The sequence below is a fragment of the Girardinichthys multiradiatus genome, chromosome 5 (genome assembly GCF_021462225.1).
Source record: "Girardinichthys multiradiatus isolate DD_20200921_A chromosome 5, DD_fGirMul_XY1, whole genome shotgun sequence".
NCBI lineage: Eukaryota > Metazoa > Chordata > Actinopteri > Cyprinodontiformes > Goodeidae > Girardinichthys > Girardinichthys multiradiatus.
The window spans coordinates 31,135,091-31,162,529 of record NC_061798.1 but is presented as its reverse complement, the minus strand read 5'-3'; the positions used below and the strand labels follow the sequence as shown (position 1 = coordinate 31,162,529).

Here is a 27,439-nt window from a genome sequence, read left to right as displayed (position 1 = left end):
TTGTCTTTGCCGTCTCTTGATCTAAGAAGTAACTTTGCACAGCCAACAGTTCCAGCCAACAGAAAATCAGTTTGTCTTCGAACTTCAAATTTATGCTTAAATCGAGAAAACAGCACAAACACACAAACCCAATTCTTCTGTGCATCTCGATCAACTGAGTGCACATAAAGTGATACCAGTCCTCCCTTGACTCACCTCCATTTTAATAAGCAAACAGGTGTAAACATGCCATGTATGTTTAATTATTTCCTCTGCATGAACAAAACTGATGTCTACACATAAGAAGAAAAAGTACGTCTTATTGTAGACACTCCTAACTGATGTAGAGTCAAGAAAACAAAACAACAAAAACCATTGAAAACTCAACCATTAGCTGTGTTTTATGTGCAAAAATCAGGTGCTGACCCATTAGTATTATAATATTACACAGATCATACACATTGATTGTAATTGAATGCTAGATTGTGCCAACGAAAGGATGAAGCTGAGGTATTTCAAACCTCATGCATGTGTTTATTGATAACTACTGCGAACACATGCTACTGAAACTGAATGTTTAAGCAACAAAAAACAGGAAGTCACTCACTTTAACCACTAACTTGCAATGGTGCCACAGAGACAGGGATATTGCTCTTCGTCCCGCATTTACATGCTATGTATCTGCTCACACTAAAGACACATTAAAGCTGAATTATTAGTCAGTCTCATCTATTATCATCTCTACAACATTAAACTGAACGGCTTTCCTCTCATCTTTCCCAGACTGTACCAGTGTGTCTGCCGTGAGACCATGCCTGTCTTCTCTTCTTTCACACACTTTCATCAAAGTGCACAAACTTGCATCCTGGGAAAAACATGAGGGAGACAAACCGTGAGAAGAGCCAAGGAAAGTTGAGTGAGTGTGTGACTGCAGATCCTTTTGAAGTTTTGACCCTAAATGATGAAATGACCAAAGCTGATGTCGATTATCATCACATCACATCGGTCGCTCGTGGGTGGGGCGTATTGTTACTGAGTAAACACATTACCCACAATGAGCACTTCCAAATTCTGTTGTTTAAATCAATCAAGCCTTCCCTGGGTGACAAGGAGAAGGTAATTAGGCAGAGTGTAGGAGGTAATAGAGACAAGCAAGCAGTGGCTGTAATTGGACTAACCTGAGAGGTACTCATGCTGAACAAAAATATAAAAGCAACAATTTTGTTTTAGCTTCCAATTTTCATGAGCTAAACCCAGACATCTAAGACTTATTCAATGAGCACAAAAGGCACATTCTCTCAAATACTGTTCAGAAACCTGTCTAAATCTGTGTTAGTGAGCACTTGTCCTTTGCCAAGATAATCAATCCACCTCACAGGTGTGGCATATCAAGATGCCGATTGGAGAGTGTGATCATTGCATAGGAGTGCCCAAGGCAGACCACAATAAAATCAACTCCAAGCAAAGGAGATGTGTTGCACTGCGTGAGGCAAATGGTGGTCACACAGATACTGGCTGTTTTTCACATCCCCCCAGAAACCCCCAATACAGTAAAACTGAACATTTTAGAGTAGCCTTTTATTGTAGCCAGCCTGAGGCACACCTGTGCATTAATCATGATCCCTAATCAGCATCTTGATATGCCACACCTGTGAGGTGGATGGGTTGTCTTGGCGAAGGAGAAGTGCCCACGAACAGATTTATAGATTTTTGCTGTTGCTTTAAAAAGGTTTGACATTATCAAATAACCTTTTAATATTAAACACCACCTGAGTACATACAAGATGCTTCTATTCCTTGGGCAAAATAAGCTAAAAAGAAGACATTTACCATGTTCTAAAAAGTCAAAAACTGTAAATGCAGCACTATTGAACTTGCAAAGATATTGGGAACTATTTATTGAATAGTCAACAGGGTCACAAGAACATGTTACAAAAAAGAGGAAGCAAATTAACAACCAAAGGTTTGAGAAGAGTCAAACATGAAGCTACCAGGAAGCCATTCTACTTCACTGCTGTCATATTCCAGAGCGGCACCCTTCCTGGAGTTCTCAGGTAAGCCAGTCATTAGGCATTGGTGTTTCTTCTATTATTTACCCCAGCTGCCCAAAAATGTGGTTAATCACAACTGGTATGAATAGCTTTTTTCCCCTAGTAAAATAAATCATCATTTGAACAATGCTTTTTGTGTTTAGTTGGGTTTCTTTTTTGGATTTTAAAAGCATTTTGTACCAAACAACAATTTCCCACTCAGCTCATCTGTATGGAGGTAGCGGCAGAACCTTTTTAATCTGTCCCATTTCTTTCACATACATGCTTTTCATATGAGAGTTACTCAAAGTAACTCAAATGTAATGGAGAGACTATAGTCCTTGAGGCATCCGTCTTGGGTTCGATTCCGACCTTGAGACCTTTGCTGCATGTCTTGCCTCCTTCTCTCTCTGCTCATTTCCTTTCTGGTAACTGTCAGCAAAGGTAACTAGTGGCCAAAAAAATCGCAAGCTAATTGTAACACAGAAGCGAAGTATACAGCTATTTAGAAATGGCATCTGGGCATATGCGTAATCGGTACCGAGCCCTTGAGTTGGCTGAAACAGCAGGGGGTATAACTCTTACGCCTAACACCCCTTAACCCAACAAACCTAATATACATTAACACCAATTCATAGCTCCCAGACCGCTCTACCGCCTGCTTGCCTACAACACCTTTGTAACATAAATTCTGTCATTGTACCTGCCCACTTAGGTCTGCCAGGACCATCCTAAGAAGCCCACTTGCAGCCCAGGTTTTAACGACTATGCTAACTGTAAGAACAGCGACAATTAAACTCTATTTTAGCTTTGGCAGCAAACACATATGGGATAATAAAAAAACTGACGTAAAATGCTTGCTTATAAAAATAATACTATCATAAAGTTTGCTGTTTTCTCTATTTGGTTCAATTATCTCTCTAAAACAGTATTGATAAAGTGGCATCTTTGGATATGGGTGAAATGGATCACCACCCAGTGTCGCATGGCTGTAAAGGAGGCAGCACCTCTCAACAAAATAAAAAGAAGTTATCTGGCAGCTGCACCCTAAATGAGGTTTATTTAGCTGTTTTTTTATGAAAGAATTTGAGTGTTTATTTACAGGTCTAATTAAAGGGCAATGAGCTTCAAAAAGGAAATATGGCCACACACTGCAAATGGCATGTCGGTATCTGAATTTCTGCTTCGGATTTGGGTAAATTTGCTGTTCTCAAAATCTAAAATACTGGTAAAACCTGAGTTCAATAATTCTTCACTAAAGATTATTTTGTCTTAAGATTTATGAAACCTTTGTTCTGTCTTTTAATTAATGCTTTCTGACATTCAGACCAAAGACTCCACAAATGAAACATCAATCAAAAGCCTCGTCTAACCTGGACTGAAATTTTCTGTTCTGATTGAAGGTGGAGTGAATAGGGATAGAAGGACCACTACTGAATTGATATGAGAAATTGTTTGCTTCTTTCTTTTCAGTTCTTCTATTCTTTTTATGTTTCCTCTTCTGATTGGACAGTTGACATACCAGTGCATTATCACCTCCAATAAGACTGTACTGAAAAACATATACCTTCAAATGTAAAGTCCTGTTCATCTGAGCCAAAACTAATATTAATCTGGGTTTATGTGTTAGCTAGGTCCAAGTGGTGTGCTTTTGCAAAGAACTCTGGGAACTTAATGGGGACGCACCATGAAGGTTAACAGGTACATACAAGCACACTTGATTTCTCCATGTTTGGACCTTTGCAAAAACCCTTCTAGATATTCCAATAAATTTTTAATCTACAAGCAGTGTGAGTTTGGCCTAAATATCTAAGTCCTTCCCAGCAAGCAGGATAAAAGAAAAAGGGAGAGGGGATGATGAAAAGAGGTTTAAAGTCAGACAATCTAAAACCTTATTTACATGTAGCACACTACCCTCATGCTGTATAGAGGTATCCAAATGTAGTTCATTCTGTTAGGGATTTTTTTTTAAAGTAAATAAAATCTGTGCCCTCGACAGCCAACATTTGTTTCATTCAGGAGCTGTTTCTCATGAAACATAACAAATGACAACCTAATATTTTCTTTAATTGGATTATTTTCTGCTTCTTCTGTGCTCATAGTTTTCCATACTCTTTCTCCACTTGTTTGCTTTATCGCCCTTCAAACTCTCTGAAGTAAACTGAATTGTGAAAAACCTGAAAAAATAAAACATCAGCAAAAGCTTTTGAAGAGCCCAATACTCTTTGTGCCAATAGGAGCATCTTGTTTCCTGTTGGATTTGGCCTGTAAGAGGTCAGAGGAGTTGTAAGCACACAGAAGGTCTGACAGGAACAGGTTTCAGTCCCAGATGTCATTTATGTTCACATCAGTAGATACAGAAACTTCCCATGCCATCCTGGACCATAAATGTGTAGTTCACAACACCTTACCCTGTACTGATATATATATATATATATATATATATATATATATATTTGTTTTTTTTATTTTAATATCATGCATTAGTAATTAAGATATTTCTTTGCACTTTCTGTTAAAAAGAAAGAACAGAGCAATAAGTCGAGCCATGTATTTTCTTCAGGGTTAACACTTGAAAATAGTTGAAATACTTTCAACAACCACTGTGTTGAAATTGTCATCACTTCCACTCAGGGGACATCTGGATTGGAAAGAAACTTGGGAATCAGTGAACTACTGGCAGATGGTTAAGAAGGTGACCTAATTGCTACTTTCAGTATACATTTCTGTCAAATTAGATGAGCACTGCACAAAAAGACGAGCGTCCAGTTGCAGCTTTGGATGACTGAAGCAGTATCCAGATGGGGTCGTAAAAGTTGTGCGTGAAAGACAGTTAAAAACAGCACAATAAGAAGCAGAGTAGTGGGACACATGTGGGAAAATGGCCAGGCCAGCACATACCATTCTCAGTGTCCCGTGGAGAATGCCCAGGGCGAGACCCTAAATCCTCAGTCGTGCTCTTTGGGCCCCATAAATCTCCTGCCACCCATATCCTGCTCCCTTTACATTCTATTTTAGCCCTAAATTCATCTTCAGCACTCCGCGGCCTCCAGTAGAAACATAACATCTAACAGTTTCTTTCACCAAACGGAGCTCACACGGATGTTTATGCTCCATTATCTGAGTATATAAGACAAATTATATGATATACTGTTTTTTTCAACCCAGTGACTTAAACCATCATAAAGTTAAAAACTCACAGATGCTCCAGTATGAGAGAGCTCTGGGTGAACTTAAAATTATTGTGTATTTTGTGCTGTCTGTAGAAAAAGGCCAGAGGAAGTCTACTTATGATGACGTGGTGGCTGCTGTATGGGATTAACTGCTTTCTGAATTCACCATGAAAAGTAACGCAATTTCTGGGTTTTATATGAAAACAATTATTAACTATAATAAAATAATCATTTTAGGACAATTATGAAAATACCCCCCCCCCCCCCCCCCTAAAAAAAACTAAAAAAAACCCTGCTTCAAAAAACAAAGACTTAAAGCTCTGTTGAAATTTGTAGCTGCTCACATGAATGGACCACAAAAGGACAGACAAGACAAAGATTGACAAAAAGATGACAAGAAGGATGTTTGAAAGTGTCAAGGTGAGGCTTTCACACCGATGTTGCACACATTGTCAGGCATGGTGGTGGTAGCATCTGTTGAGCTGTCACTGCTAGTGGTTCAGGTACATTGAACAAGGTGGATGGAATAATAAACTACCTACGAATTCTTCAATTCCATCTTTAATCAACAGCAAGGTTGAAACTTGAAAATTAAAAAGACAGATCATATTTCTCCTATTTTAGCTTCCCTTCATTGGCTCCCTGTTAAATCAAGAATAGAATTTAAAATTCTCCTCCTCACATATAAAGCCCTTAATGATCTAGCTCCATCATACATCAGAGATCTGATTGTTCCATATGTTCCTAACAGGGCACTTCGTTCTCAGACTGCAGGTTTACTGGTGGTTCCTAGAGTCTCTAGAAGTAGAATGGGAGGCAGATCTTTTAGTTATCAGGCTCCTCTCCTGTGGAACCAGCTCCCAGTTTTAGTCTGTGAGGCAGACACCCTGTCTACTTTTAAGGTTAGGCTTAAAACGTTCCTTTTTGATAAAGCTTATAGTTAGAGTGGCTTAGTTTATCCTGAGCTATCTTCCCTATTTTTTACCCCCATCTTCTTCCCTCCCTGTTGGATGGAGTAAGGGGGAGTCAGGTTTAGCCTAAACCGGCTCAGTTATGGTTGAGGTGCAAACACACCCTCCATTTCTGCTACCTGTATGACCCCTTCTCTTTTCCAATGGTTATGGTCAATCTGACAGAAAGAGGTATCTGAATCCTTGTGGTTTTTAGTATAACAATGGCCATCAGTGGGCTCTAGATGGACAAACTGTCTACTTTTAAGGCTAGGCTTAAAACTTTCCTTTTTGATAAAGCTTATAGTTAGAGTGGCTTAGGTTATCCTGAGCTATCTCTTTAGTTATGCTGCTATAGGCTTAGGCTGCTGGAGGACATAATGACCACTTTCACCCTCTTCACTTCATTCTCACACTACTCTCTAATTCTGCATTATTTGCTGCTATTTCAGCTTTTAACTTCGTCTTCTCTTATCTCTCCCTAGAAGCTACACCTGGCCTGACTCTGTGTCTACCTGTGACACCTTTCTAGAAAGGGGTATCGTCCAAGCTTCTGCTGGCAACAACTTAATGCTCACCCTCTACCGATGATCCACATGACCCTGTCTTTCAGTATTTAATCCTTTCTCTCTCCTAGACATGGCAATTGACTGAGCTTCTACTGTGACTAACTCTATGTGCTCTCTTTCAGACTCTAACCTTGAAAACTGGCTCAAAGTTTATCTGTTCTTTCTTTCTAGATGAAACGACTAAAGGAGCTACATCCATTAACATTCACTTTTCCTTCCCATAGAAAGTACTCCTGGATCAGTACTTCTTTGTTCTCTTTGTGTTTCTGCTCTGTCCTCTCAAACCCCCAGTTGGTCGTGGCAGATGGCCGCTCACACTGAGCCTGGTTCTGCTGGAGGTTTCTTCCTGTTAAAAGGGAGTTTTTCCTCTCCACTGTCGCTACATGCATGCTCACTATGAGGGATTGCTGCAAAGTCAACGCCAGTGACTGTCCACTGTCTCTACATGCTCATCCAGGAGGAGTGAATGCTGCAAGTCACTGACTGGATGCAATCTGCTGGGTTTCCTTAGATTGAAAAGCTTTTTATCCAATTTGAATACATAACTAACTCTGACTGCACTGTTCAATGATGAGGATTAATTGGAATGTATGTACCTGACTTTTGTGAAGTGCCTTGAGACAACATGTGTTGTGAATTGGCAATATATAAATAAACTTAATTGAATTAAAAATAGTTGGGAAATCCACCAGCACAAAGATCTCAAACACAAATCAAAACTGGTTATAAAACATTAAAGGAAAACTTACACTAAGCCTCTGGAAAACTCTGACCGCAGTAATGGATGGACCAGGTCATTGCAAGTAAATTAATTTAAACTAACTGATTCCAGTGACAAATGTCCAGCAAGATTTAGGCAAGAGATGCATTGATAGCTAACAGCTAAAAGCATGCTAACAAGCTTTTTTTTTTTTTTGCCAAAGGGCTAGGAACAACAAATAAGTTTATACATTTAAACTTTGTATTGAACCTGTGTGGAATAGTAAAAGCAGTAGATTCAAACTTGTGCATTTGAGAAAAGTTTGTCACAAATGTGACAGACAAGAAGGTGGTCTGGTCAGATGAGACCAATGTTGAACCTTTTGGTCTATATGAAAAATACCAAGTGGCAAAAGCCTGACACCCTGACCACACCTTCCCCACTATGAAATAATGGTTGCGGCTGTAAGGCGCCTTTTTTCAGTAGGGACATAAGTTGGTTAAATAGGAAGATGGATCTTCTTCTATCAACAATAAAACACAAGAAAAAAAACAAAACTAAAGAGCATAAAGATAGCAATTACGACCAGATTCTCTTCAAACAAACTTATGCCTCTGTGTCAAAATGTCAATTTGCGTGTTGCAGTGTATCACATCGGCTGACACACATCGTCTCCCCGTGACACTTGCAAATATGGGGGACACAAACCGATGACACAACACACCCCACTACAGTAAAATTCCACAATAAAAACACAAAAAGCCAAGAACAACGTGAGAGAAAAAACTAATAGCACTCAAATCCATGTTATAATTTTGATCTACAAGGAAGTACAAAGAATAAGCAACTAGAGGAACTAGTATTTGTGAAAATAACCCCCATGTCTCACTTGCCAGCGCTATGTATAAATACCTGCATAAATCCATGCCTGAATGTGTGTTTTTGCAATAGGCATAAAGAAAATCCTGGCACCATCACTCTGACAGTAGTACATTAAAACAGATAACATGATGGCTGGTGGAGCTCAGAAACACACTGAACCAGAGGGATGCCGCAAAAACATTTAAAATGTGGTTGACATGCAAATTAGTACTGCTGTTATTTTTACAAGTTTAAGAGCTCTGCAAGCTGAAGTGAAACAATAAAATCATCAGTTATAAGCAACAAAGGGCAGCCATTGTCCCCAAGTGAACTTTAAAAAACTAACCAGCTGAAAACACGCTAAAATCAACTTACATTAGCTGATGTTTTTGTGAGGACACAGTTTGGATAAAATAAGGTTTTTATCTAGAGCGGATGAAAAAACAGAGCCTGAGGCTGTCGAAAAGAAAAAAGGGCAGTGTTTGGTAAAAGTGAGAAGAACTGCGATAGGGTCAGAGGAAAAGCAGCTATGCGGTGTCACTCTAATCATGTTACAATGCAGATTTTGCCAAACATTGGAACTATTCTTTAACTCTCGTTATAGTATCAAACCTATCCTTGAAAATGTACTTTTTTGACACTGATGTGAGCACCTTTGATGTACTTTCTATAGCAGCAATAGATCACAGGTACAGAACCATCTATATAAGGAATTACAGTGAATGCAGTATAGTTCTCCAAGGAAAAGCTCAAACTGCTTTGAAGCTTAAATAAATCATGTTTCAATAAATCAATCTTTATTGATTGCTTTTTTCAATCTATTCAATTAAATTCAATTTTATTTATATAATGCCAATTCACAACACATGTTGTCTCAAGGCACTTCACAAAAGTCAGGTACATACATTCCAATTAATCCTTATCATTGAACAGTGCAGTCAGATTCAGTTATTTATTCAAATTAGATAAAAAGTTTTTCTGTCTAAGGAAACCCAGCAGATTGCATCCAGTCAGTGACTTGCAGCATTCACTCCTCCCAGATGAGCATGTAGAGACAGTGGACAGTCACTGGCGTTGACTTTGCAGCAATCCCTCATACTGAGCATGCATGTAGCGACAGTGGAGAGGAAAAACTCCCTTTTAACAGGAAGAAACCTCCACCAGAACCAGGCTCAGTGTGAGCGGCCATCTGTCACGACCGACTGGGGGTTTGAGAGAACAGAGCAGAGACACAAAAAGAACAAAGAAGCACTGATCCAGGAGTCCTTTCTATGGGAAGGAAAAGTAAATGTTAATGGATGTAGCTCCTTTAGTGGTTTCACCTAGAAAGAAAGAACAGATAAACTCTGAGCCAGTTTTCAATGTTAGAGTCTGAAAGAGAGCACATAGAGTTAGTTACAGTAGAAGCTCAGTCAATTGCCATGTCTATGAGAGAGAAAGGGTTAAATACTGAAAGACAGGGCCATGTGGGTCATCAGTAGAGGGTGAGCATTAAGTTGTTGCCAGCAGAAGCTTGGACGATGCCCCTCTCCAGAAAGGTGTCACAGGTAGACACAGAGTCAGGCCAGGTGTAGCTTCTAAGAAGAGAAAAGAGAGAGAACAAAGTTAAAAGCTAAAATAACAGCAAATAATGCAAAATTGGAGAGTAGTGTGAGAATGTAGCGAAGAGGGTGAGAGTGGTCATTATGTCCTCCAGCAGCCTAAGCCTATAGCAGCATAACTACAGAGATAGCTCAGGATAGCCTAAGCCACTCTAACTATAAGCTTTATTAAAAAGGAAAGTTTTAAACCTAGCCTTAAAAGTAGACAGTTTGTCCATCTAGAGCCCACTGATGGCCATTGTTATACTAATCTCAGAATACATAAATAGATTTACCTGCTTCATTGTATTGGTTTTTTCATAAATAAGTAAAATAAAGATCTGAATTCAGTGATATTGTTGGTCAGCCACGGGAATTTTTATTTAATAAACAATCAAAGTCCAAGTGTGAAAATGTTTTTTTGGTTTATTTCTAGTTTTCTTCGCAAGAGGGGTGAATATAACCAATTAACCCACAGACTTACTATTAATACAGAGGGTTTATTGCTTTGTAACATGATCTTTAGGAAAATTAGAAAGATGCGTGTCTAAATCCCAAATGAGATCAGCAGTTAAAAAGTTGGGTATGCAGCCTATATTGTGATGTTATGAGGCTTTATCAAGAATGTCCGCCATACTGTCTCACTGTCCCTAATCACAAGATGCAAAAGTATCATATTTGAACTAAACTGGGTTAAGATAAGTATTTCTTTAAACATATCAGCCTTTATTTTTCAGTTCTCTTAATTTTCACATTTCAGAATAAGCCATATAAACTATGGAACAAGAACAACCAATTTTTCTCTGTCAGGTGACATATATTTCATATTTAAAGCATAAACCTAATTAGATAAATCTGTTAAAAGTAAAAAGACTCATATTTGCCAGCAGCACTGAAACACAGAGACACAAAGCCTAATCTTTCTGTGTGGCTTGGAAAGGCTCATGGAAAAGACCGTTTGTAAAGCTGCGCATCCCAAGGAGTGCCTGGATCATAACTCAGCTAGTTTGGCTTGGTTGCAGTTGTTATCCTCGTTAACCACATTACAGATAATTTAAATTGTTGGGTTGTCCACAGAGAAGGTAAAAGCAGTCAAAGAATATTAAAAACTGAGTTTCCCCTAAATTCAAGACTATAATTCAAACAATAAATGAGTTTCTTAAAAATAAATTAAATGTTTCTATAAAAACAAATAAAAATAAGTCACACAAATGTAAACTAATCCGTTTCAGTGTTACAGAAGCTTGAAACTCTCTTCGTTTGACAAGGACGTCAGATTAGTTCTTTTAAAACCTGAAGTTAAATACAAAGAAAGTAAAGGGTTACATTGCCATAATGGGAACCTAATCGGTTATTTTCTTAACATCCAGCTTAAAGAATCCAAATTAACACACTCCATAGTACAGGGCATTGCTTGGTTGATGGCTGAGAATATAAATAAATTATTGATGTCGTGACAGAGATAATAAGGCCGGGAGTGGGTGCGTGCCAGCAGGATTTCCACTGTCACGTCTGGGGCTTAAGCTGGACTCCCTGGGGCCTCGGAGCTGAGGCTTTTAGACCAACAAATATCATTGGGCCAGACAAGGCGCACATTTATTTGAGGTGGCATTAAGGCAAGTGGCAGGGTCAGCCTGAGTGTTGAGAAGAAGAAATCGGGTGCTGACAAAGTTTCACAGTTTAACTGCTCCGTATTTCCTTCAGCTATGACCCGGTTTGAAAAGTAATTCATCAACACAGAAGGTTTACTCGTCATATGGAGATACTAAGTCTCTGCTAGATAGGTGGACAGTAGTTAATCAACAAAGACTGTCTCCTGCACTGTAAAACCTGATGAGTACATTTAACTAAACCTTTTGAAGAAATGGGGTAAAACAGACTGACATGTCTGAATACAGTTACTCTGACTGATGCAAGCCCTATTTTGGCCTTTAACTTCCCAGGGGGCCATGGCTGTAAATCTTTGAATAAAATAAAAAATAAACATCTTAATAAAGTTTTGATTTAGAAATCCCACATGAAATATAAATAAAGCATAGTGACATTTATATAAACTGAACTCTTAATCAGGACAGAAATAATCCCTGAATGCCAGTTTACTTGAAAAAGTTTATTATTTTGGTGAATAATGTTAGCCATATTTACCAGGCTTTATTTTAGAAAAATGTATATTCAATTCAATTTCAATTAAGTTTATTTATTTATTGCCAATTCACAACACATGTTGTCTCAAAGCACTTCACAACAGTCAGGTACATACATTCCTATTAATCCTAACCATTGAACAGTGCAGTCAGAGTTAGTTATGTATTCAAATTGGATAAAAAGCTTTTCAATCTAAGGAAACCCAGCAGATTGCATCCAGTCAGTGACTTGCAGCATTCACTCCTCCCAAATGAGCATGTAGAGACAGTGGACAGTCACTGACATTGACTTTGCAGCAATCCCTCATACTGAGCATGCATGTAGCGACAGCGAAGAGGAAAAACTCCCTTTTAACAGGAAGAAACCTCCAGCAGAACCAGGCTCAGTGTGAGCGGCCATCTGCCACGACCGACTGGGGGTTAGAGAGAACAGAGCAGAGACACAAAGAGAACAAAGAAGCACTGATCCAGGAGTACTTTCTATGGGAAGGAAAAGTAAATGTTAGTGGAAGTAGCTCCTTTAGTCGTTTCATCTAGAAAGAAAGAACAGATAAACTTTGAGCCAATTTTCAAGGTTAGAGTCTGAAAGAGAGCACATATAATTAGTTACAGTAAAAGCTCAGTCAAATGCTATATCTAGGAGAGAGGAATGGTTAAACACTGAAAGACAGGGCCAAGTGGATCATCTATAGAAGGTGAGCATTACGTTGTTGCCAGCTGAAGCTCGGACGATGCCCCTCTCCAGAAAGGTGTCACAGGTGGACACAGAGTCAGGCCAGGTGTACTATCTAGCAAGAGAAAAGAGAGAGAACATAAAGTGAAAAACTGAAGTAACAGCAAATAAGCAAAATTGGAGAGTAGTGTGAGAATGTAGCGAAGAGGGTGAAAGTGGTCATTATGTCCTCCAGCAGCCTAAGCCTATAGCAGCATAACTACAGAGATAGGTTCAGTTTCAGTTTATTTATTTATATAGCGCATATTTACAACAATGTCATCTCAAGGCACCCCACAAAGGGTCTGGAACGGTGCGGGGCCGCCGGGGAGGCAAGACCAAACCACCAAGTGCCAGAGCATGGCCACCCCAGAACGGGCCACGTGTAGGGGAACTAAATAAAATAATAAACTGATAAAGTTTGTCCATCTAGAGCCCACTGATGGTCATTGTTATACTAAAAACCACAAGGATCAGGATACCTCTCTCTGTCTGACTGAATATAACCATTGGAAAAGAGAAGGGGTCATGCAGGTAGCAGAAATGGTGGGTGTGTTTGCACCTCAACCATAACTGAGCTGGTTTAGGCCAAACCTGACTCCCCCTTACTCCAACCAACAGGGAGGGAGGAAGGCAGAGGTAAAAAATAAGGACAATAGCCTGACCTTTATCAAAAAGGAAGGTTTTAAGCCTAGCCTTAAAAGTAGACAGGGTGTCTGCCTCACGGACTTCCTCTTACTACTTTGGCAAACTGAAGTATTCCTTCAGTTAGTCAACAGTATACAGTAAACTATCCTGATGAACAGCGCTATTCACCACCAAATCCACAACACTCCTGACTTCTTTAGCCAAATTACAGAAGTTGGCCGCTGCTAGCTCCTTTTTAGAACCAGGAAGGCAGCCATAATGGGACTGAGCAGCAACTTCCTACAAACCTGACCTCAAACAATAGGAGAGAAGCTGAAGCTGTGATGCTGTTCCAAAAACCGTCTCAGTCCTGTCCGTTTTGTATTTACGTTAACAGCTGCATGTTGAGGAGGAAAACACAATACAGCGACCAAGGAATGTAAAAAAGAAAGACGTAAATAAATGGGCTCAGGGAAATCTGTTTGGAAAATACAACTGAGAAATATTAGAGGGGAAAATATATCAGTGTTTAACAATTAAAAGAACGGTAAAAAACATGTTTAAAATATATTTGGGTGGTAGGAAAAAAAATAGCAAGAAATACACTAGTACAATAGAAAAATATAGTTATATTTGTTTAATTGATCAATTATTCAATACATCTTTTTTTTATTATTTTATTGCATTTAATGGTGCATTAATTTATATTTCTAGCTACTTTTTGGCCCAGTAATTATTTTATTGAGTAATTTATTTGTCTGTATGTATTTATCATTATGACAGCATTGGTCCTCGACAATCTAGAAGACTTTCAATAGATTTGGCAAAAGGCAAAGGTTTAGGTGTTCCAGCTTAGTCACAGTCTCTCAGGTCAGCTGCTCTCATACTCAGCTTGCCCATTCTCAGATGGTGTAAATGGTGATATATCCTCCCTTGACCTGTCATCCTGATTTGAGCAGCAGCTTTGTTGTACCTCACCAGTCTCTTGCTGCGATAGTAAATTCTACTTTTGTCCATTGTAACAATGGGTCAAACGTTTTTTCTTGGTTAGTCTGGATGTGGGGTTTGAAAGCTTTACAAGGACCATTAGAATTAGTAGCATTAAAGCAGGTTGAGAACAGTACGAACACTCAGCTTCAACATTAGTAAAATGTCAGAGAGGTGCACTTCAAAGCATATCCAACGAGGCTGGGCAAGAAAGCCTGTTTAGCCTGGCTTGACAAAACCCAAAACTCCACTGAGCTATAATGGTACTACAAATCCATGGTGGTTATGATGTTACTTTGTACCCTTAAGTTTTGCTTTTTTGCATCTTCAAGAAAATATTTTTCAGAGAGCAGAGAATTTTGCAGCAATTAAAACTGAAGCATTGGCCTCACAATCTGTTTCTAAACATGTAACAAGTTCAGCCCATGTATCCATGGTGATCTAGCTACAGTAGAATAGATTCCTCTTTGTGGTCGAAAACCTTCCTTATAGAACAGCCTCCAGGTTAGAACTGGATTAACATTAATTCTTTTACCTCTTGTATTTATGCCCCTGGTTTTAATATCGTCCACTATGTAGTAAATGTATTTCCATTTACAAGAATGAGCTCACAATAACTGTTTTGAGCTAGATTTAAAAATGCAGTTTGTCTCTCAGTTCACCAACTACTATAGACTGATGTGTATAAATCCAATTTAAATTGGTGTGTGTAACCCCTTTTTTTTGCGCTGTGTAAAAAGTATTGATTTGCACTAGAACATTTGTGCTGAACACTTACAAACATTGCTACATGGCAACATTTATATATTTGACCTGTAATATTATTATGTGCTTACAGGGATAACAAAATAAATAAAGTAACTATTATAGACGATCTGTCTCACTGTAATGGCATTTGTACACAGGAAATTCAGGATACAACAGAGGGACGAGGCCGGTGCCCTGGACAAACCTCTCCTTCTCAGCCCCCTGAACTCCTGCCATGTTCTAGCCATACATTTGTTTTACAAAGTAAAGGCTTCACAAGCCATGAACAGTGACAAAGATTCTGTGATAAAGAATCTGTAATCAGAATAAAGCATTTAAGCCAAACTCAGTGACATTTAATTTAGCAGTAAAGCTCATTAGCCTTTCAGGGTATTTGACTTTATTTTTTTTTATGCGTTTACTGGAAGGTCAAATAAGCAACAGAAAACTTGTTAGGGAACAACTGACAGATAGCAGCCCTCAGGCTGTGCCGCTCTGGGTGGTGATCCACATGACATCTATATAAAACCACCATTCACTCCCTTGACCGGTCATCAACACTGGAACCATTTTGGAGGAAAACCCTATAAGTGATACTCATAGTTAAGAAGCATGAGAAGCATTTGGAGGATAGGACAATGCACAATATTATATGCAGCTTTGAGTAAACATTCCTCAGCCGTGGAGACTCGACTGAAATCTTAAGAGCTTTTTATTATCTCTCATAGTTTCATACTTATGTGCAGACTGAAAATGGTAGATTCTATGATGGTGGGTTTATTGAATAGTTTGGTCAAGATCAACACACAAATTCTAAGGTTGCATTCAACATGTTAAATTTGTAGGTGTCATTAATCAATAGAGTAAAATACATGAATAACTAATAAAAACATCTTGTAGGATGGTGGGACAAAGGAAAGAACTTTTTTTGGCTTTTACATTTCCTTATTCGAACAATTTCAATGTTGAAGCATTTCTTTTTCCTTTTCTTAAAACAATCACTTTTCTTTGCAGCTTATTTTGTCTTTAGATGCCAGTCTTCTCTCTGCAAAAACTGTGATTTAAACAAATTATTTTAGACAGACAATTTTGTTTTCATATCTACATTTGAGTAGAACTAACAAAGTAGTTGGGATTGAGGAAATTTATAGCTTTGCTATTTAAATGCCACCTGGTTAACAACATTAGACCTCATATTGGTATTTTCTAGCATCACATAGGGTGATTTCATCCTGGAAACCAAGTAGGAACATGCATTAAATTCACCACACATTGTAGCCAGTTGAAGACAAGTCTGTTTTTGCCCTTTTGAGAAATATTTTTAACTTATGGCATGCCTCCAACATGTGATGCAGTGACAAGAAGTCATGCTTATTTGAGTGCATGGGCTCTGAGGCTAGGTGGTTTGTGAATGACAAAAACACTGCTTCAGGAAATGAAAATTAAATAATAAGAACATAAAATTTGATGTATAAGATCAAGTTTACAGACTCCTTGTCTGTTTTTCTGACCAATAACAATGTTAGAATCTTTATGAAAAGTGAAAACAGGAAGAAAACACTTTTTCTGTAAATGTTAGTGTGGACACTGCTAAAATTAAAATAATCTTAATGCCATTTCTAACATTGTGGCTAATTTAACAGAAAAAAAACTTACGCCATCTGTACTGCTACCAACTGTTATTTCTGAATGAGTTGCATTCAGTCTAATATTGGACTCAAGTGACTTAATTAGAACATACATTGTTTCACATTGGCAAGATTAGCTGACATGTGCAGGGACTCTTGGGGTAGCCAATATAGTGTGTATGATGATGAAATGTCAGATAGAGGAGAGGTTCATCTGGTCTATCCAACTGTTCACATTTGTTCAAGTGAACTTAAATTTCACCCCTTACCAGCATTAATAATGCATACGCTTATTGACCAAGCTGTGCAAGACACAGTAGAATAAAAATAAACTGTAGACTATAATGTGTTCATGCATGTAATACAGCAAATAAAAATGCATACACAATATAAAGCTTCTCACTTATCAAAGGCATAATATCTGTGCAGATACTTTTTTTTATTTTTAAACGGTGTGCACTGCATTTTCATATGGCGTAATGGGCTAAAGCACTAGTAGGCACTGGTAAAAAAAAAAAAACACCACCTACTCCAGCTATTTTGATGGTTGGTTGCTCTGTATTTACAAAAAAAGAGTTACATAATTCATTAAAGATGAGATGTTAAGGTGACAGGAAGATCTGAGTGTAGCTTTTGTAAGAAATGGATGGATTTATTTTACAGAAAGTGTAATATATCCAACTTTATTCACAGCTTTTCTCTCTTCTCCACCATTGCCACTTCTGTTTGAACAATCTGCTTCAGCCCACAATGAATCATGGGAAAGCGTGGGCCACAAAGGATACACCTTCAAATCTGGACACATTTGTCAGCCTCATTTAGAAAGCCTTCATCCACCACCGTGACGTAATTGCCCTACAAACACTGCCTTCGAAGGATGCAGCCCCTGACTTTGGACACCATTGACTGCATGCTGAACAGGTTATTCAGCGATTGGATTCAGGTGTGACACATCTAAAAGTTGCAGGACTCTGTCCTCGAGGACTGGAGTTGGACACCTCTGATCTAGAGACATCAAAGTATAAATTGGCTTCAATCCAAATGTGTAGGTTTGTCAAACATTTCAAATGTCATATTACATTTCAAATAGACATTTTTCCACAAAGCTGAGGTCTGCTAACTTAATATGCACTGTTTCTGCATAATATTATGACCACCTAAAAATAGTGTGTTGCAATCAGTTGATAAAAGAGTGTACATTTTCTTGAACGCTTCTAAGGTTAGTGTTAAAGAAAAAAAAACATGGCAGCACCAACAGATTCCTAGTTTAACATTGCCCAAAGCCTCACACTGCCTTCAATACCCAATTAATCCTATTATGATAGAGGAAGTGACTGCTCTCTATCTCCAAATCAATTGGCGAGAGGTGGTATAAACCTTGGACTGGTCACTCAGAACAATATTTCAAAAGTTTAAGCCAACTGAACCTGTAAAAAATAAGACTGGGTAAGGATCCCAAGCTGTTCTTGCCACGTGGCAAGAACAGCTTGGGAGGCTGACGGAGGAACATCTCCAAACCTGTCAAGAGTGTTGTGACAATGTTTTCAGAGTGAGATTAAGAGATTATGCAACGGCAATTTAAATACATTTATTTTAGGGCTTTTAAATATCTTTATCTCGATTGCCAAAAAGTCAAGTGTTATTGGTCCTGAGAGTAAGCCTTAACACCTTTACCAGCATGAATTTACAATGATTTAATAACTTAAGTGCTCTCCTTCCGATCTGTTTATAAGGTGATGGATTTTCAATAACAGTCTGTGTGTGCAATCACTACGTCCCTGTGAAATCACCCTCCATGCAGAGTAACCCCAGTGCAGGCGCTCATATGTTCAATCCCATCACTCCTCCATAATGTCTGTGTACACTTCCCTGTCTCAGGTCCAAGCATCATCTTGAGCTCTGTTATTAATGAAGCTCAGCCCATGCTACAGAGAGGCAACAGCTATGACACAGTAAATATTGAAACTCAACAGCCTCAAGGATATACTATAACTGTACAACTGTACAAGGATGTGTCTATATGAGAGTACTTTTATTTGTGCACTGATATGTGGAGTCAGACTCAGTAGGAGTCATCACAATGGATTAAACCTGCCCAGACACCTGGTGATGAGACATGTCTGCTCTTGTCTTTGTTTGTTCAAGTATTTTTAAAGGTGATGAAGGTACCCAGACCAAGGAAAGAAAAGTGTTAATGGAACTAAAACAGATCTGGCAGGTGTGACTGACTGTACTTTTCCTTCCTGTCAAAGACAAATTGACAGAAAAGGATATAAGGAGAAACTCTTCAAAAAATCAATAACATATAAAGTATAGTGACAACAAACACCCAGATTTGACCTTTCACATTTTAAACTAGCTTCCTTTCTTCAATATTTTTGACAGACTTTTTAGATCAAGGAAGACGATCTCTGATTCCACATCAATGGCTTCCCTGAATCTTTAAAATCCGTCAGTGTTGTTATGAGCCAAGAGTCTTATGCTCAAAGTTGTCTGAATGCCTATCAAGGTATCTCTACTGTGAGTGATCATATATTTATAACAAATTCTTTATATAATCCTTAATTACCTAGCTCAGTTAATTTTAAACAGTATTAATGTCCAAATTATGATTTCTTCTACAATATTGTTTACATTCTTCTCTCTCTCTTGATCACATTTCCAAAAATACGCTAATGATTGGTTGATAAGCATCTTGTGATGCCTCTTCCCCAAGAAGCGGAGTGTGATTAATAATAAATACTTGTTTATTTGTAATTTTTTTAATGATCCATATATTTACATTTCAATATATATCCAGAGTCTTCTCACATTTTTAAATGTGTAATTGAATTAATTGGGATAGGAATTTACAAATTTATAACTGCACTAAATATTTATATGTATTTAGACATGATTTAAAGAGCAGAAACAACAACTTACACAATGCTATGTTTTAATTTACCTTTTTAGCATTGCAGCAGATAAAATTGGTTCTTTTTATGTCTTTGCCAAAATTTAGTCTGCTGGTTTTGGCCTTTATGGTTCATAAATGAACAGCAATATTAACAGTTTGGACATGAGCAGGCATAGATATATATGTTATCAAAAATAAAGCTTAAAAATTACTAGACTGCAACACTTCTTTCATTAAACTGTTCAGAGACTGCTAAAGATGTCCGTCATCTAGTTGAAGCATCAACATCAAAACAGAAAAGCTTAGATGAGTGGTCTCATAAAAAAATCAACATAACTTAGCAATCCATTCAGCCAGCTTCAGACTCCCTCTTGGGAAAGATTTAAAGTTAACATAATATGATATAAAAGAAAGTTAATTATGGAGATGATAGATAAGGGGAAAAACACACACAGGGGGACTAATGCTGTGAACTGACAGAAACAACACAGACGAAAGCAGACGTTTAAAGGACAAGAAAAGACATGAAGACGTCTGTTCTTCTGCAACTCTTTTATATACACGTTGAAATAATTCATTGTATTTGTTCCAAGTATCTATAGACACTAATAAAAACATACATTTAACATTTAAATGCTTGGTGGTGTGCTTGAAACATGAAAAACAACTTTAGAAAGGTTTCAATATGTTTTTAAAATCCTGAATCTCCTCGATCAAAACTACTGCACAGGAAAATAAACATCTCAATACAAGCTAATAGAGATGTAAACTGTGTCTTTGTGTGTGCATTTAAAAGTCAACAGCATAGATGAGTATTTGACCCAGAGTCACACTAACAACATCTTTATCTTGGGGGAAAAAAAGTTTTCGTCTCTCAAAAAAATACCATCGGTTCTACAAAAGTAATGCACCCAAATTTTGATTTTAATACTGTTACAACTAATAAACAAAATCTAAAGCTGATATAATGTTCCCACACAGAAATACATATCATCTGAGGTATTTGCTAAAAAGTTGGAGGTTTTTCCTTAGAAATTCCTTGGTGCCCTGATAACATTACTGTCAGTTACACAGATTAAAAGCAGACATGACACTTTCAGGTATTAGGTATCTCACAAGATCTCGATTAGTTACAGAATTGCTGCTGTTTAGTAACTTATGAGGTCCTCACCAAGAGTTATTGTTATTTTATTGTACCTTACATTTTAATAAAACATCTCCAATGAACAATAGACATCCAAATGATCAAAATATACAAGTAATAACTAATTGTGTATTAATAAGATCTTAATCTAAAACACAACAAAACTATCCCAGACTGGACTTAGCCAGATGAGCAAGCGATCATAAATTTACCATTTAATTTAGTTTTCATAAACAATGTCTTAACATTAGGAAAACTGCAACCTACCTTATGAAACAATGGAAGAATGATGATCCCTAACATAAGTTAGTGCAGTTAGACATTAGTGCAGTTTTTGGCAAGTTCAGCTTCTGGATAAAAAGTATTACAATAGGTATTCTTATTAATGACCAAACCTCAATAGGAGTTGATAGGAGTCTTGAATGAACAATGCAGAAAACTCATCCCATTGATATGACCAGACTGAAAGCAGCCAGAGATGTGAGTACATTTGGTCGAACAAATAGCATCATACTCAACAAATACAACATAAGGGTTAAAACTCTTATAGGTATGTATAGGATTCTAAAATGAATGTAGACTATGTAGTCATTTTGTCTACTCAATAAACATGTCTCATTTACTGAAGTTAGTATAGGGTAGTTGCCTTATGATGTTGTGTTCATGCCATAACTGAGTTCCTGATTTTGTGTGAAGGTTTCTGAGCAGATTCTATCAACAAGAGGCTTTGGAGGTGTCCTTGGCAACAATATTCAGCCAAATCTGCAGTTTGTTGAATTTATCCTGTCAAGGCCAGTGTGATTAATTGCCAAGTTATATGTTTCACACAGCAAAGACTTAATTTCAGCTTGACTGGTACTGCACCAAGATTACAGATATTTTTCTGTTAAATACTGATATGATGGCTGTGCAGAACATCTTTTTCAGCTCTTTAATCTATTATTTAAACCCACTTTCACCACCCAACTGAGAATTTTGTTACAGCAACTTCTGCTCCAAATGTCTGACAAGGAAGCACAAGATGAACTAGATCAGGATAATGTTCAGGTTTGTACGTCATAGAAATAGTATGTCTTATAGCTCCAAATTCCACCCTGATCGGACTCATCTCTGATGGTGACGAGTCCGCGTACAGATGGGAGGTGGACCATTTGTTGGACTGGTGCAGCCAGAACAACCTTGAGCTCAACGCTCTAAAGACAGTGGAGATGGTTGTGAACTTCAGGCAGAACCCAGCCCCACCTGCCCCCATCACCCTCTGTGACTCCACAATTGACACTGTGGAATCTTTCCGCTTCCTGGGAACCATCATCTCCCAGGATCTCAAGTGGGAGCCAAACATCAGCTCCCTCATCAAGAAAGCCCAGCAGAGGATGTTCTTCCTGCGGCAGCTGAAGAAATTCAACCTGCCAAAGACTATGATGGTGCACTTCTACACAGCCATCATTGAGTCCATCCTCACCTCCTCCATCACCATCTGGTACGCCGCTGCTACAGCCAAGGATAAGGGCAGGCTGCAGCGTGTCATTCGGTCTGCTGAGAAGGTGATTGGCTGCAGTCTACTGTCGCTCCAGGAACTGTACACCTCCAGGACCCTGAAGCGGGCAGGGAAGATTCTGGCTGATCCCTCCCACCCCGGTCACAGACTCTTTGAGACTCTCCCCTCTGGCAGGAGGCTGCGGTCCATCCGGACCAAAACCTCACGCCACAAGAACAGTTTTTTCCCATCTGCCACCAGCCTGGTTAACAAAGCCCGGAAACCACCCTGACACTGTCCCTTTCCCCCACACCCCCCCTTTTTTTGCTGACAGGACACTTGTAACTTGTAACTCTATGCGTTACATTAACGCTCAGCTTGGACTCTCTTATACTGGACTCATCTTATACTGCTCTATATTTACTCTCACTCACTTAAAACTGTGCACTTATATTTATATTATATTGTAGATATGTTTGTACTGTTTAACTTGTACTGTATTGCACCGACTACGCCAAAACAAATTCCTTGTATGTCCAAAAACGTACTTGGCAATAAAGCTTTTCTGATTCTGATTCTGATTCTGATTCTGATTCCCAGGTAGTGGCTGGTAGATATTTTTTCCACCGATGGAAGACTGATGATGTGTGGGAAAGAAGTGAAACCAAAGACAAAAATGGTTTTGATATTTGCATGTGAGATTGTCCTATTTAAAGTCCAGACCTAAATCCAGCTGAGAATTTGTAGCAGAATTTAAAAATCAATGTTCAAAGACACCCTTCATCTAATCAGACAGAGCTCTGTCTATTGTTCAAAGGAGAATGAACTAAAAATTCAGTCTTTATATGTGCAAATCTGGTAGAAACATAACCTGAAAGAGTTGCAGCTGTAACCGCAACGAAAGACAAAGTATTGACTCAAGGGGGCTGAATGCAAATGCATGCCACATTTATAAGATGTCTTTGTTTGTAACCATGTGCACTGGTTTTGGGGATTATCAATTGAAATTCCAATTAAATACTTTGAAGTTGTTGGTTGTAATTTGGCAAAATGTAAAAAACCTACAGGGGTAGGAAGGCTTTTGCAAGACACTGTATGTTTGCATCCAAATGAACCCATATGGGCAAATGGGTTTTAAAGCAATAGTTTGTCATACGCTAGGTTTTCCTCAGTTGTTATTAACTAATGATTAAACCTGAACCCAAATCTTCTTCAGTGTCTTAATCCACCCCACTCAGAGTCCACAGCATAATGAAGTGAGCTGGGCAGGCACTAAACCTACTGTTCATGTCTGCAGTGAGCTTTGCTCCCAGAGCTGATTGTTCTCATTAAGGAAGACATTGGTTTAAGATGCAACCTAGTGGGTAAATCCAACCTCACAAATACCTAATAACCCTTGAAAAGTAATTTATGTTTGCAAGTAGATGACTTCTTGTTATTTAAGATCAATACTGGTTGTTGCTGTCCTTGAATACCTGCTATCGACCTGGATGTTCAAAGTTATTCAGACACAATGGGAGCCACACCTGAGCAGCTCGAATGGGGATGACACTTTAATCTGCTTAATTTTGTTATACTTTGGTGACAAGGACAAAAAACTACATTCAGGTTTTCAGCAGATATTTACAGACACTACAGAATAGGTGTATGAAATAGACAAGAGTCTCTTGGGCTTTCATTTCTTTGTTCCTAAACAAAACAGATATTTAATAAAACCCACTTCCCCAGTAGGCTATAACTGTCGTTTCTTCCTTTTTCCATTTCCAGATCTTGTCTTACAGGAATTTATTTCTTCTGAAAAGCATCAAGATAAACAGCAGTTACAAAGGAAGACAGATTGACAGGTTTATGGATTTAAAGTATGCTAGAGAAAACACAAACTTTTAAATGTTTCCCTGCAGTGTAACATAAGCACTGTGTTTTGCCTGTCACTGCTCTGTTTTATCTCATTATCCCCTGTGCACTAAATGAATCAATATTTTTTTATAAAAAAAAGTACACCTTACCTGATAATGATTGAATGAGATTAGGTGCTCACATCTTCTTAGAGTCAAAATTAAAAATGTCAACTATTATTATATCAAAGAAGGGATGTCTTTGCAATACCAACATGAAACGCAGTAAAGTAAAAACTTTTCTTAATGCTATAGTTTTGACTAGAATAATCTGAAAAAGGTATGACAGAAATACTGACTGATTGTAACAATGTTACGAGATTTTCATTTGTCACAAGATTCAAGTATACACTGACAAAATGTAATGTAATTACAAAGGCTCTGTCTTGAGGTCAACAAACATTTTCGAGTTTAGGAATATTAATTGGTCAACATTACAGGCTTTCACTGTGTGATCCATCTCAGATGCATCTAAGAATGGACATTTGTATGCTGCCTTGAGATCGGATCAGATTTTCTGGTCTTAGAGAGAATATGAGTGTTTCTACATAAACAGAAGGACTCTCAGTTTCCAGTGTTTTTTTTTTTTAACATTTATGCATAACTTGTTCAAGATCAATGGTGCATCTGCAGAACCAAAGGTGCCAATATCCCTTAATGAACACGGTGTGCCCTTCACATCACTGTTTCCAGCAGGATGGCGGACCATGTCACAAAGCTCAAGTCATCTCATGCTTATTTTAAGAACATGACCAGTGAATGTATTTTGTTACTGTCACTTTCAGATACTTTTAAAACCTGCAACAGAGTTATTACGTTGCAGCTGCTCCCGAGTCCTGAGATTATGGTTGTCCCAATGAAAGGAGCCATGATGATGGAAAAGCAGCGTTTAAGGCATAAGTGCTTAAAGAAGAGTGCAGTCTGGTAAGTCTAAATTTACAGGATAGTTGTTTACCTATTGAATTATAAATATTCTACCTCCATCTCACCTGGCTATTGTATATTAGTTTAAACGGAACACCTGATCCAACACGCACGTCACGTTTTCAGCCTAAACATCTTTCAGCAAAGATTATCTGCACCAGTGTGCCTGAAGGATCTCAGCGCTGACAACACCTGTTTTACTCCTTCAACTGCAGTCATTTGTGGATCTCTGAAAAATGGAAAATTACAGACTGAAAATCAATCCTGTACCAACACAGGACTGCATAAACTTCCAGCGATGGGTTATTTTATCAACAATTCCTTGTAGCCACTACACACATTACTCAAAAAGAACTCTAATTGTTTACTTCCTACTTTTTTATTTAATCATGATACGGGCTGTGGATAGCTTTGCATAATTTACTGCTTTATAGCCATTATTTTATATTGAATAAGCCCTCTGCTGACCCTGTACCTTTTAATTAAAAGGATCCGTGTGTAGATGTTGAAACTCCAAGTGACGTCTGCTTAAGATTATGTTCATTTTAGGTTGCAATTATGTTGGAGCAGCATAAAAACTATTATGTTTGCACAATGAATGGTGAACATATGTCCTTCCTGAATAATCTAACAACTTATTTCTTTAAAATAGTAAAAAGTGAAAAAACCCCTGATATCTGATATCTTATACCTCATTAGTTGATAGATTTAACGCATACAAAGCCGTCTATTGATCTTTCTGTTGTCTCTTATTTGGGAAAATCTGAAATTCACAGACAAACAAAACCTGAGCTTGTATTTTATAGGAGGTATGCATATGTTTTACAGAAACACCAAACCCGATGAGGACAACAAAGGCACATCCAAAAAAATCCACTGGATTGAGTGGCAGATTGAGAAAATCAACTGTGGAAAGTAAATCCCATACAAATACTTTTTCTTATATGTAGCATTTCATCTACACAGCCCCTCTTCTGACTTGGTTTGCAGATCTACTTGGATAATTTAGAGATGCACCAGGAAATCAGTTGGATCTCTGTTTTTCTCTGTGCATTCAGGCAGCTAACAACTGACTTGGATTCCAACAGAGAACTGAAGGCCGGTGGACTTTGCTGCTTTTGAAAATGTTTGACAGTCTTTAGGAAATCTTACAGTTAAGATCTACAGGGACTGCTGTTGGTAATGCTAGTGAGCTCATTGTGCTACTCGTGCTAATCATTGTAAACACTGAGAAATCATTGTTTTTATGTTACTAGAAACATTATATTGTTAATTAATGTTCTATTTATTCAGAAAGTAGAAAGAAAATTCTTTGTTTTTGTTATTGATCTTATAGAGAAATTGGATCTGGCTGAAATCAACTCTGCATTTCATCTCTAATATATTTATCTCATATGAAATTATATGCACTTAAAATAGCTGAAAAAATATGCAGAAAAGCATAGTGGAGTAGATTGTAAGATGGGGATTTATTGTTGTCACAAAATGAACAGGTTTTCTGTGTTGTGCAAAAAAAGTTGAGGTGACTCACTTCAGTGTCAGACAGAACAAATCTCACTTTTTTTTTTCTCTACTCTTCTATTTTTCCTCCAGGCGATGCAGAGTGGATCATAACATAAATTACCTCCTCATGTATAATGGATATGCTCAGGGGCTGTGGATTGCTTGCCAGCTTCAAATCGCTTTCCCCCCCCCCATTTGTGTCTACCGGTCCATTGACTGCACTTGCTGAAGAACATTTTTGAGGACACTTAGAAATGTAGGGAAAGTTCTCTTGTCCCCTTAAAGGATGTCTACTTGCTCACTTGAGAAAGCAACCTTCTTTGCAATGATGCTACATGAAATTAAATCACATTCTTCCATGTTTCCTCTTTATTCAGTCACGTGTTTCCCCTAAATCTTTTGTGTTCATTCATTTTAATATAGAAGTAATTTGCACATTTCTAACGAAAGAGGATTTTGCATGTGATGTTTTTGCCTAAATCTCCCTCTCTAAAACCCACTAACTGATCACAAACTGTTTAAGTAACTTTGAAACATAGAAAACTAAAATAAATATCTGAATACATTTGGCACTTGGATGAAAGTAAAGGAGAAAGAAGAATGTTAATTTAGCACTTCTAACGGATAATTATAACAGTCTTGGGGAGGAGTGGCTCTAGATCCAGTGTATAAACTTCATATTCAAATTTTAAAAACAACGATTAAATTTAAGATAAGTAAACAGTAACTATGTATATAATCTATGTTTATAATGCATGAGTATTACCTTTGGAACTAAATGACAGATTTACATGAACCTTTCAATTATATTTTAATAAACTGAGAGGCAATTGCATGTAAAGTGTTTGAGATCTGATTACTCTAAGTTGCCTCAAAATTACTCCTGGCCAGTTGCACAACCACTAGCTTTTGC

General features: G+C 37.9%; 1 protein-coding gene and 1 long non-coding RNA gene across 3 annotated transcripts in view; one reads left to right on the top strand and one right to left on the bottom strand.

The window, feature by feature from the left end:
- gcgrb (glucagon receptor b) overlaps positions 1 to 27,439 on the bottom strand; it is a 73,791-nt gene that overhangs the window by 34,499 nt on the left and 11,853 nt on the right. The gene's annotated exons all lie outside the window — the stretch shown is intronic.
- On the top strand, positions 1,675 to 26,741 carry LOC124868382. The gene is made up of 4 exons (XR_007038315.1): positions 1,675 to 2,033; positions 24,885 to 25,023; positions 25,852 to 25,938; positions 26,617 to 26,741. It is a non-coding gene; the product is annotated as an uncharacterized LOC124868382 (long non-coding RNA).